General features: G+C 45.2%; 1 protein-coding gene and 1 pseudogene across 4 annotated transcripts in view; both read right to left on the minus strand.

Moving 5' to 3' along the window:
* The window catches only part of LOC132473982 (leucine-rich repeat and fibronectin type III domain-containing protein 1-like protein), a 163975-nt gene extending 155950 nt beyond the window's left edge, over positions 1-8025 (minus strand). For all 4 annotated transcript variants that reach the window (XM_060074385.1, XM_060074384.1, XM_060074387.1 and 1 more), the window contains exon 1: positions 6403-8025. The gene's annotated coding sequence lies outside the window, so the exon portion shown is untranslated. The remainder of the gene's footprint in view (positions 1-6402) is intronic.
* Positions 8026-11912: 3887 nt separating this feature from the next.
* On the minus strand, positions 11913-12030 carry LOC132475390 (5S ribosomal RNA; annotated as a pseudogene).
* Between the last annotated feature and the right edge of the window lie 365 nt (positions 12031-12395).

Here is a 12395-nt window from a genome sequence, read left to right on the forward strand (position 1 = left end):
CCATGCACCAACACATGCGCTGGCGGACACACACACACACACACACACACACACACACACACACACACACACACACACACACACACACACACACACACACACACACACACACACACACACACACACACACACACACACACACACACAGGTTTTGTATATGGGTATGCCATGCGGATGGAGGTTATGTTGACGGTGTAACTTCCCCTCAAGGCAAACCCCGTAGAAAGCTTGATGTTAGCTAATGCCAGCGCTAGCGTTCATGGAAACCAGAACCCACTAACATGTTAGCAAACTGAAATTATTCAAAGGCATGTGTGACATTAGGTAATTGAGAAACTGCAGGTAGAAAATATATTGAACTCAAGTAAAGCCTTGATCTAATTAAAATGATGAAATAACGATTTTAATTAAGCGTTGATTTGTACAATCTAGCTAATGGATAATGTATATAGATATTTACTATGTATGTATCCATGATAATCTGTTACAAATGTAACTAAAATGTAATATTGACACACATGGTATTTTATCATTGCAGGCTAAAAGTGACACACAATTATGTGTACAAATATAAATCCAGCAGTAGCTTATTGTGGAACTAATTACTGACACAGCAGAATAATCATCCAAAAATAAATACAACTTGATTTATGACTCTGTCAGTAACAAAATAAATGATTTAATTTGAAAACTTTTTATTTTTAATTGGAAAACCCTAACCTTAATACTTTTGCATATTGCCTGAGGGTAAAACACACACACTCACACATATATAAACACACACAACCAAACACCCACACACAGAAACACCCAGACCTGCAATGAGTGCAAGTGCAAGTGGAAAGGGAAAGAGGGGACAATTAAACAGGGATGTCACATCACGACTAGGGATTGACCAATATGGATTTTTTTAGGGCCGATACCGATGCCGATATTTTTTCCTCAGCCTTAGCCGATAACCAATACACCGATACCGATTTTCTTGAGCCGACATTTGGAGCCGATAATACCCCGGAAATCCAGAGGTTTCGCGAGGGCACAATTTGAATTCGCCCAGCGAGTCACTCTGGGACCGAGCAATATACTTGTGTATATTCTGGGCCTCCCCTGGCCCAGAACATTAATCAATCACATCGATGTATCAATGTAGGCGGGCCAAAAGCGTTGCTGTTTTACCGACCGGATATGGCAAGAGTCTTATCTATTGGTTAGCTCCACTGGTCTGGATACGTCACCCCTTGTATTCTTCTGATATTTCCAAATGCATGCTTGGTGCGGTCCCTCGAGTTGGGCCATTTTCATTACTTGTTGCCAGACCCTACAGTTTTCTAGATGTGGGTCTGGATTTCCAGGCTAAGCCTCCCTCAATTAACATCATAAAAATGACACAATGATGATAGCAAATGTTACAATGTCTCAATTAAAAAAAAATGAACATTAATTGAACTGTCTGTAAATCATGGGCAAGAAAAAAATCAAAAAAAAACATAATAATAATAATAATAATACATAAAACACGCAAATATCGGCCGGCCAATATATCGGCCGATCACTAATCATGACCATGGAGCTGTGAGATGAAGAGACAAGTGGAGATGGGTGAGTGATAGAGGAAAACAGCATGATTGAGTGAGGAGTATATAAAGATAGAGTGGGGCATCCGTCCATCATGTTGCCCTACGTCTGTCAGACACTTGTAATATATGCCAGATGAGAGATAGAGGTAAGAGCAGACACCCCTCTTCAATCTATCTCTGCTTGTGATCTGGGTTCGCCTGTCAGGTCTGCTCTGTCACCCCCCCAGACCAAGACAATTAGCGAAAGTAGTGGAGAGAGGCATACAAACACACATGCTGAAGTGGAGAACGTAAACAAGGGCTCTTTAACCGAGCTGTGAAGTGGTTAAAGGGAAGCATGCAAGAAGGGAGTGGACTCCGCGAGGGAGCAGAATAAATGAGAATGAAACCCAATATGTCCTTTGCCTATTCTAATCTTTACGTAACGCATCGCTGAGTAATTTTAGAACTGTCAAAGAATATTATAAAAGCAATGATGCCAATCCATAGTCCAAGTTTTACATTGATCAGATGAATATACTACCTTGGTAGGGGTGGCAGTGAGTGTGTGAAGTCAGCAAAGCATGGAAATCCCTCATGTGTTTCCGGTGGAAAAATGTGGTTCCAAGAGGTTGGTTTTGTGCAGCTTGACAGCACACAGTGGTTTGACTGTGTAGCATTTGATATCTCTCTGCAGGTCAACACAGCACCATTCTAGTAGTGGCCATGCTGCTTGACATTCACTACACTACTAGCTTCTCCTTCTTCAACATTCACTCTCTCTCTGTCTCTCTCTCTCTCTCTCTACCCCCCTCTTATCCTGGCCGCATCTCTCGAGCTCCCTCACCCCCTCCTCATCCCATCCCCAGTCGGTCTTGGTACCTCTCACTCTTCCTTTCATTTTCCCCTGTGTGTGTGTATAGTCCTCTCTCTCGCCTTCATCTGTTCCCTTGTTTTCTTTCTTCCTTTTTTGTCCCTGCTCTGTTCCTGTCCATCCTGGAGATGGTGAGTCTGGGCTACAGAACCAGATTCTGAAATCTATTTCTCATGCGTGCCTCCACTTTCCCTGGCCCTGATCTCCTCTATTCAGCCTCGCTCTCTGCTCTCTGGTGACTCTCCTCTACGTTCCATCTGCTCGCCCACTCCCTCCACTTCCTCTGTGGATCAAATTTGTTCTTAATTGACCCGAGTTGACATATAAAGGTCACAGCACCTCACCATCTTTTAAATTACCTCTCCTCTTATTCCATCCATCATTTGGTTATTCCATGCTTTTTCTATCCTTCGTTAATTTTTCTTTTTTCATTCATCTATTCCACCTGCTTCGATTGGTCACTGTATTGGTCAATAGTTGTTTAACATCAGGGATATCACTTATTCTGTTTAACTTCAGTTTACTATTCTATCTGAAAACAGCCCGATTGGGGACATGTCTGTTGAAACCCTGTACAAAGGAGCCTGAGCTTCGCCTAATCTGAATTCAAATGACTTTGAACGGCTTTGGAAGACCATCAAGAAATCTGACAAATTGTAGCTGGAGAATGCTGGTAGCTGGTTGCCCGTGCCCCACCACGTTCCTTCTGCTTTGACACCCATTGGTATGCTTTGCTGCCTTGATCCAGTTAACTCTTTTCGTTGTGAAAAGCTGAATGTCAAAGATCATTACCCAATATTCATAAATTACATTGATGTTGAAATTCTAGTATTATACCTAAACAATAATTGTATAATCATTCTTTCCTGCCGATAGTTGATTGATGGTGTTACTGTTTACCTATGTTACTGCAAAAGGGAATGTTTTGTATGAATTGAACAGACAATATGCCCATTTCCTGATTAATAGATCAATGGGTATGTTATATTCAATGATTAATTCCCAGGGATGTGCTGTGTTCATGTGAAGTTACGCTAGTATATAATTGTGTTGTTTCGGCAGAAAGAGTATCTGACAGACAGTTTTCTGGAAACTAGTTCAGGTCAGGAAATGCTAATCGCAGTAAATGGAAGAGAAAAGGGAAGAGGTGGCCGTGGCCTTCTAGAGAGAGCTATAGACATCATAAGGTTTAGAGTATACATCAAAAACGATTCACCGCCTTAGAGAGAGAGAGTGAAGGGGGGAGAGAGAAAGAGGGAGAGAGAGAGAGAGAGAGAGATGAACGAACGACGCAAATCCAATGGAGAAAAAGGAATGGAGGTAGAGAGAAGGGGTCTGAGAAGAAAAGGGTGAGACATTTTGAGAACACAGAAATAGGGAGTGAATTGTGATATTGGAGCGAGAGAGACAAACAGCTATCAGACACGCAGACACACGTACAGCCAAAGATTTTAGTAAAACATTTGTCTCACGATAAACACGTCCACACCATTTTGACGCCGATAAACACCAGTGTGACGAATGCGAGTCATCCCCTGTGCCCAAAAGCGACAATATGAGTGGAATGATGCTGATGTATGACTCTGAACAGGACACCACACACACAAATTAGGTTTGACTACCAAGCTTACATTAATTTTCCATGGTAGCTTGTGAAACCTTCTCTAATGAATGTGTCGTGTGTTAAGAGGCCCATGAAGCACATTTTAGAAGGTACCAAAACAAGAATAAGAGCTACTACGCCGAATAATGCCCGTCTGTGAACATAATCAATGCTACAAAGAGGTCGGTGTGAGAATGATTCACAGTCTAAATGCAGCACATTTCCGAAGATGTCAGTTATTAATTATCCACCAAGTACGTTTTAAGTAGCATTTTCTCAGCTAATGATTGGGAAAGAATTGCGACACCAGTTTTTCTTTGGCAGTTTCCACTATGGTTAAGCAGCTGAATCCCTTTGGATCAAATCCGCATTTAATATTCCGTCTGTGCTGCAATTTTAATGCCAAGGTGTGTTTTTATTTTTTACCAAACATCACGAGTAATTTTGATATAACTGTCCCATTAGAATACCATTGAACACTATGGCACCAGGTAGCTCCTTCTTTCAATTGTACAATCTACATCCTTTAAATACATGCAATAAAGATTTACATCAGATTACCACAAACTGCAAGGGGGTCACATTAACATTTGCAATTCCAGTATCAAGATGCTGCCAGGATAAGTCTCTCTGTGCCCAGACCAGCATTATCAAGGATCGACATTGCTGTGTAAGCAATGAGGCTGATCTATCCGACAGCTGTGCAGCATATACGTTGTGATAAGGGCCTGGTAAAACACATGGCAGTATAGCAGACACGTGAAAGATTGAGCTTTGTTCCTCCTCACTGGATCAGATGGTTGGAAATGCTGCATAAGTCAAGCCTCCAACATGACTTCCACAGCACTTTGGAGAACACGGACCAGCGTGTAACAAGGGCAGTGAGGGAGAGAAGCAGGTTCTAGGTACAGCAGCATTGATAAGCTGACACAGCAGGCAACATGGTGCTGCATCTCCCTCTCCCATCCCATTTCTCTCTCGATTTCAACACTATTTCTATTTTCCGCGCTACTCTTTTATCATTTTATGTAGCCATCTGGTTTATCCAACAGTTTTTATATCCTTCAACTCTCCCCCCCGTGCACACACACGCACGCACGCACGCACGCACGCACGCACGCACACGCACACGCACACACACACACACACACACACACACACACACACACACACACACACACACGTGTGTCTCTGTGGTGCAGTGGGCCCCCGTTACTCAGCACCCAGCCGGGTAATGCTCTCCGGGTGACAGCATTTCAGCACGCTCCAGCCGGGCAGTGAGCCTGAAGCTCCTCTCTATCGTCTGATTGTCCCTGGCGGCCGCTGGACCGCTCCCTTGTCTCTCACCTGCGCCGCTGGGCCGCTTTACACCGCCGAGCCACCCTCGGCCCCTGCCTCTCCCCAGCCGTCCTATTACCCGCTCTCCCCGGACTCTGTGTCTCCGCCTCCTTATCTGCTCGCGCCTCACCCCGTCTTTCACGCAAACCGGCTATTGTTATAAGGTTCTGCACTTAATGTTCTCCTGTTAAGACGCACGCACGCACGCACACACACACACACCTCTTCACCCCACCTTTGGGGGAGTCTCTCACCTGCCCTTCTCCCACCCATCTCTCTCTCTCTCTCTCTCTCTCTCTCTCTCTCTCTCTCTCTCTCTCTCTCTCTCTCTCTCTCTCTCTCTCTCTCTCTCTCTCTCTCTCTCTCTCTCTCTCTCTCTCATTCTTTTCAGTGGACTCTATCCACTCTCCCTCCCAACATTCTTCCATCACTTATGTCTCTTCCTGATAACCAGGGCTGGCCCCTTCTCCTCCCTCCCCTCTCCCCTCTCCCTTCTCCCCTCCTTGATTCTGCTCTGCTCCCCCAGCTCAGAACTCCCCTTTTGTCAGTCTACAACACACACAGCCCCGGAGACGTGTCTTATTTAAACATTTACTCTTTTTTTTACTGATGTGTAGGCTACTCTTAAAGCACCCCTTGCCGTTTTTTTTATCCCACCCCACATTTTTTTGTACACCTTTCATGTCCCTCCCCTGGTCTCCGACTCTGGGTAATGGTCCATATTCCACAACCCACACTTCCTCTATGTCTCTCTCTCCCTTCACAGGAGAAAAGGCGCGTAAGCCTACCTAAATGGTACCCAGTAGAACACACCGCCATTATCATGTCTCCCATCTCCCGTTCTCTCTCCTCCCCGTACAGTGTGCCTCTCCTCCTCACTACCCAACTCCAAGGGGGAAAAGAAGACAAGACCCCCTAAAATGTTCCTTTTGATGCGCTGGATAGGCAAATGGGGGGGTCTGGGAGGGAGGTGGAGGGGGAATGCAGAAACAATGAGATAACCTCGATGATAAAGTAGATAGAAACACTACCTGGGCTTCCTCACCGGTGGGGAGAGAAAAAAAAATAGAAAAAGATTATCCTGTTCGGTAGATTCCCCTGGTCGTCATGGAGCTTTTATAACGCCTGGTTAACTCCTCCGTGTGCACGAGAAGAACGCAGCGCGTCTCGATAGTCGAACTCCTTCCGCAAATTCGTGCAAAAACGTTTCGAATCGCTCGCTGATCGCCGGGCAGCGGCGGCTTGTCGCGTGCGCAGCTTCCCAAAACCTGTTCGACTGGTTCCGTTTCGCGCTGCAGGGGGAGCGCGCGCGCATCCCCTCTCCGCGCTGGGCTGTGCCGAGGCGCACTAATGAGGTCCCACTTTAAATGGCACCCTATTTAAATCGACAACTTAAAGAAAAAACAACCAGTTAAGGGCCCGACCTTCGCAAAGTGTACGACTAAACTAGAGGTGGTTAACTACACCCTCCCCACCCCAACAGGAAGGGTGCTGGATGAGACGCTTGGCTTGGTCGGTTCGCTCTAAATGTTCCAATCAGACCGGACTCCGTTCCCCGCCGGTTCTCCGGTTTTAAGGAGCTCGCCGACCGCCGTCGGTGTCCTCGAGGTGCTCTTCAGATTGAGAGGCTCAAGGAGCAGAACACGCGCATCATCCACGCTCCATCAGAAACCAATGGGCTCTAGTTTATTTCATATTCCGTGCTTTGTTGCCGAAAGCTTTAACTCTCCTCTTTGTTCTTCAAATGTCCGAGACCGTTTCGACACGGTCACATGAGGGGGAATAATGTGAGGATAAATATAGGAATCCCTTCCCCGCACTTTCTTTCCCCTTCGCTCTGACGGTAATTTCGGTCAACACCTCACAGTCCAGACCTTCTGTATCACAGCCCAAACACGGAGGAGGCTTTACAGAGAAAAGGATGGGGGGAAAACCTGAAAAGGGATTATCCACGTATTTGTAACGTCTCTGGTCCTCTCATCCTCCCGTCCTCTCGTCCCGTAGCAGCTCGTCCATCAGGCGCTCGCCCTGATCTGACCGCCACTCGTGCGGGGAGCGACCGCTAGTGACTCGCTGTCCCGCGGGGCGAACCTGCAGCCCCGTGTCTCCCCTGGATCCGCGTCTCTTCCCCTGATCCTCGTCTCCTCCCCTGATCCGCGTCTCTGGATCCGCGTCTCCTCCCTGGATCCGCGTCTCTTCCGATCCGCGTCTCTGGATCCACGTCTCTGGATCCGCGTCTCTGGTTCCGCGTGTCTTGATCCGCGTGTCCTCCCTGGCAGTGGCGGAACTAGAGTTTAACACATGGGTGGCCAAGGCTACTTCAGGGCCATAGACCATGACAGAAAATGTGTTTGTAACCCTAACATGGCATCTAAGGAGCATGAATGAATCCTATGATTGCTGATTAGACGCAGAACCTGGAGTTCTACAATGTGGCAGATAGTGTGGTCCACTAGGGTTACTTCACTAGAATTATTTAACCTACCATGGATAGCCAGTGTCTCTGCAGCTCAATTTCTTTCGCTCTCACACACACACACACACACACACACACACACACACACACACACACACACACACACACACACACACACACACACACACACACACACACACACACACACACACACACACACACACTATCAGTATTGAACATCCCCAAAAATATTTTCAGAAAGTAAAGCTCAAGCAACAAAGGAGATAAGATAGCATTTGTGTGTGATATAATTTGCATAGTTTATTTATGGAAGTAAATTTACAAAAAAAACACTGAAAACATACAGGTATAACCAACTTGTACAGACCTCTTTCATCCACCCCAAGTCAAAAAATATATGTTTTTTCGGTCTGACTCAAAACACAAGATATGCCTGCAAAAAATATTATCAAGCAGAAATGGACTTGAAAAACAAAAATAATTGTGGTGCCCACCAATATTACAAACTTAAAACTTAAGTTTTTTTTTTATTCAAAAACATATAATTTCTCCACAACCCCTATTTAACATATAGAAAGTGCATTTTTGTTTGTTACTCAAGCTTACATACATTGTACAGGCTTTGTTGCATATGTAACCTATTTGTTGTCCTGTTAGTTACATATGCGACAGAATGGTAATGTTACTTTAAATCCCATTACTTTTCAACCTCTATATCTCAGCCAATTTACACTGACTTGTGTTTATCTTGTTTATGTAAGGGTTCAATTAGAAAACGTTTTTGTTTCCAGAATTTTGGGGTGTGCATGGCAGACATTAACTTGCATTATCATATTTATGCTCATACTGTATATATTATATTAACTTTTCTTTGCCATTAGTTTTGGAATTGGCCTAATCAAGACCCAATTAAATATGTGTGACATTATACCCTTTGGATTCATCATTTTAGAATGTCAGAGTACACAGTGCAGGTTTTAATCATGACCAGAGGGACCACCAAAGTGCTAAATGATCCTAGGTAGATTTAAAACAGCATAATTCTGTGGTTCTGGTGAGAACTGGCAAAATGTTTCACAAACTCATCCATGTTGAGGGAGCGTGCCCTCCTTGACCAAACACTGAGAATTCCAAGGTGACTTAACCTGTCATCAGCCATTGTTGTCCTAAGGTGGGTTCTAATCAGTTTTCAAGCTGCTGCTCTAGCAAGAAGCACTAGTGTGACAACAGAAATCTTACAAAGTCGAAATAGCTCATGGAAGACCTCTTTATAAGGTTCTCGAAACACAACAATGTCAAGGAGAGTAGACGGTCTGTCCATTCCACTTTTCTCTCTACTATCAAGAAGCCGCTTGGTTTGATTAACCTCAGGTTTGAGGTCCTCTAAATCTGACTCAAAGGTCTGAGCAAAGGCTAACAGAGGCTCCTCATTCGAGAATGTTTTACCCTTTGGGTTGAGAGACTGGACCCCTTGCATTATCTCGCAATTCTTATTTGGAAAAACGCGTCTGCAGCTCAGCTGTGTGACAGTCAAGCACCTGATAAAAGGTAGCTCTTTGGAAGCTCTCACCATCACTTTGTTCATAATTTCTCTGTCCTACAGTCATCATCAATGAGTCATGAAATCTTGAGCTTGTTTTAGACTGTCTTTTACACATTGTTTGTACACTTATTTTGCAGTGCTCTGCAATCTCTTCAACCTCTTTCCATAGTTCCCCAAAGGATCCCTCACTTCTGTAGTGCTGTAATGTGTCTGTAAGGGCACCTACTAGATGCACAGCCCTTGCTAGGTCAAAAGAGCTGGATTGGAGCATCAGAAAGACATGTGGTATCACCAAGCACTAAACAAAAGGTAACCAAAAGCCCTATGAAATGTACATCTATCTGAGAAAGAAGGCCCTTTACCTCCACTGATCTATCACCACTATTGTCAAGTGCGATATCCTGTAGCAGTCTCAGAACTGCTGGAAGCATGTCCCTCAGATTACGGCATGCCATGTATCTGCATGCCCACCTTACATCCGTACGTCTCTGTAGTTCCCTGGGCTGCTGCTGTGGATACAGCTCTTTCTGAACTGCAAGCCACTTGAGATGAGCGTAAGACCCAGATACAAAGTTATAAAGCTTCTGCAGGAGAGAAAAAAAGTGAACTGTCTCAGGCACTGATTTTACAGCATCAACAAGAACCAAATTCAAACAATGTGCATTACAGTGCACATCAAATGCAAATCTGTTTTTAATCCGTGCAGACACACCAGAATGCTTTGCGCTCATTACGGATGCACCATCATAGCCTTGCCCCACAAGGTTTTTTTTGTAGTCCAGACCATCAATTACCATCTTTGTGAGACCTGCTGCATCTAAGCTTTCAAATTACTGAAAGTGTAAAAAGCTTTTGTGGATGGCCCCGTTACAAAAGTACCTCATAACTACAGACATTTGTTATTGTATCTTTAAATCTTTGGTTTCATCTGCTATTACACTAAAAACTCGTATTATTTCACTTTGTACCATCTCAGCTAATCCCTCAAGAACGTCGCTCTGGATTTGGTGGTTTTGTGTACTTCTAAGATTGTCAAAAAAGTACCCTTGTTGTGAGTCATCAGACTCTCAATGACCTCTCTGCACTATCATTTTAGTGGCAGTTAATAGGAGCCAACCCCCCTTTCCATTTCTGGTCAAAGAGCAATGAGTCTACCAAACGAAATCAATGGATATACAAAATGCCAAATAAAACACAACAGAAACTGTGTTTCGCTACGATACTTGATTTGGAACATCAACAAACTCCACTAACCACTCGGTGTGTTGCACATTTCTGAAAACAAACGTTAAGGGTTGTTTTAAGGACAGGTTTGTGAATGCCTGTAGCCAGCCATTGTGAATCAGGCAGGGGTGATTCGAAATGAGCCAAATACCCGAGACAGGACCAATAGTCAAAATTTCGGTGTCAACCACTCCATTTCATCCCAGATGAACCAGAAAGAGGGCTCAATGTTCAAAATATCGGAATTGTCCTCCACTGACATATGTACTAGTTACCCCACATTAAACTGAATACTGTAACTTACGACTTGGGGAACTTAAACTTAAATTGGGGAACCGATCTCTCTTATCTGATTAACTGTCTGTTATGGAGCCAATATGACAATATGCATCTACACAGCGACTCAACTTTCGTAAAAGTTGTTCAGGAAACCTAAACCCAATGCTAAACCTTAAAACTTACCTCAATATGGTCAGTCTCTCGCATGACTCATGAGCTGTCGGAAATTCTCTCTTCCTCGCCGATTTGAAAAAGGCACTGCCGGTATTACATTTTAGGGTGCCACACAGGGTGGCCAATAAGATATCAGGGTTGTCCAGTGCACCCCTTTGGCTCCGCCATTGCTCCGCCTAACGCCTGATTTCCACCGGGGACGTACGTGCCGCGGAACGGCTGCGAACTCTGCCCTGCGTCCATTTCCACTGGGCGCGTAACGGCAGCGTAGCGCTGCGTTGCGAGCCGTATTCACACGAGATCACGAGATCACGCGATAATCCTAAACCTAATGTTCTCACCTTCCACTCCCAAAACTACTGCAATTAAATGCCAGGTTTTGTCCTTTCTGACATTGTAGGTACTGCCTGTAGTCCCTATAGGTCCTGTCTGTGGCCCCTATAGGTCCTGCCTGTGGCCCCTTTAATGGATTGAATTTTATATAGCGCTTTTCCAGACACTCAAAGACCCTTTGCAGTGAAGGGGGGACCTCACTAACCACCACCAGTGTGTAGCACCCACTGGGGTGATGCACGGCAGCCAATCTGCACCAGAACGCTCACCACACACCAGCTTAAGGTGGAGAGTGAGGGAATTAACAAGTCAACCAATTATACAGGAGGATGATTAGGGGGCCAGATTGAATGAGCCTGGTTGGACCAGGATACTGGGGAAATCCCTACTCTTTGCGATAAGTGCCCTGGGATTTTTTATGACCTCAGTGAGTCAGGACCTCGGTTTTACGTCTCCTTCCACAGCACAGTGTCCCCGTCACTGCACTGGGGCAACGGGATTGATGTTAAGGGCAGAGGGAAGAGTGCCACCTATTGGCCACCACCCGACACCACTAACAGCACCTGGTATTCCCAGGCGGTCTCCCATGCAAGTACTAACCAGGCCCGACCATGCTTAGCTTCCGAGATCAGACGAGATCGGGCGTGTCCATGGTGGTAAGGCCTTAGACCCTATGGTCCTGTGGCCCCTATAGGTCTTGTGGCCAGTATGGGTCCTGCCTGTGGCCCATATAGGTACTGCCTGTAGGCCTTAAAGGTCCTCTATGCCCTATAGGTCATGTGGCCTGGGGATGGAGCTGCAGGAACGCAGACAGCCAAAGAGTTTGCAGATGAGACCAACGAGCAAAACACAGAGAACTGCTTGGTGTGAATCAAACCTGTTTTGTACAAATGGAGGACGGGAAACACAAGTGTTTTCGTGGTCTTATATTTTACCATCTGATCCTAACCCCTCCTGTGCATTATCGGTGGGGGGCAGTCTGAGTTAATAAAACGCACACGTCAAACGGCCTGCAGAAGCAGCAACGTTTTTCC

Source organism: Gadus macrocephalus, chromosome 16, assembly GCF_031168955.1.
Source record: "Gadus macrocephalus chromosome 16, ASM3116895v1".
Lineage (NCBI taxonomy): Eukaryota > Metazoa > Chordata > Actinopteri > Gadiformes > Gadidae > Gadus > Gadus macrocephalus.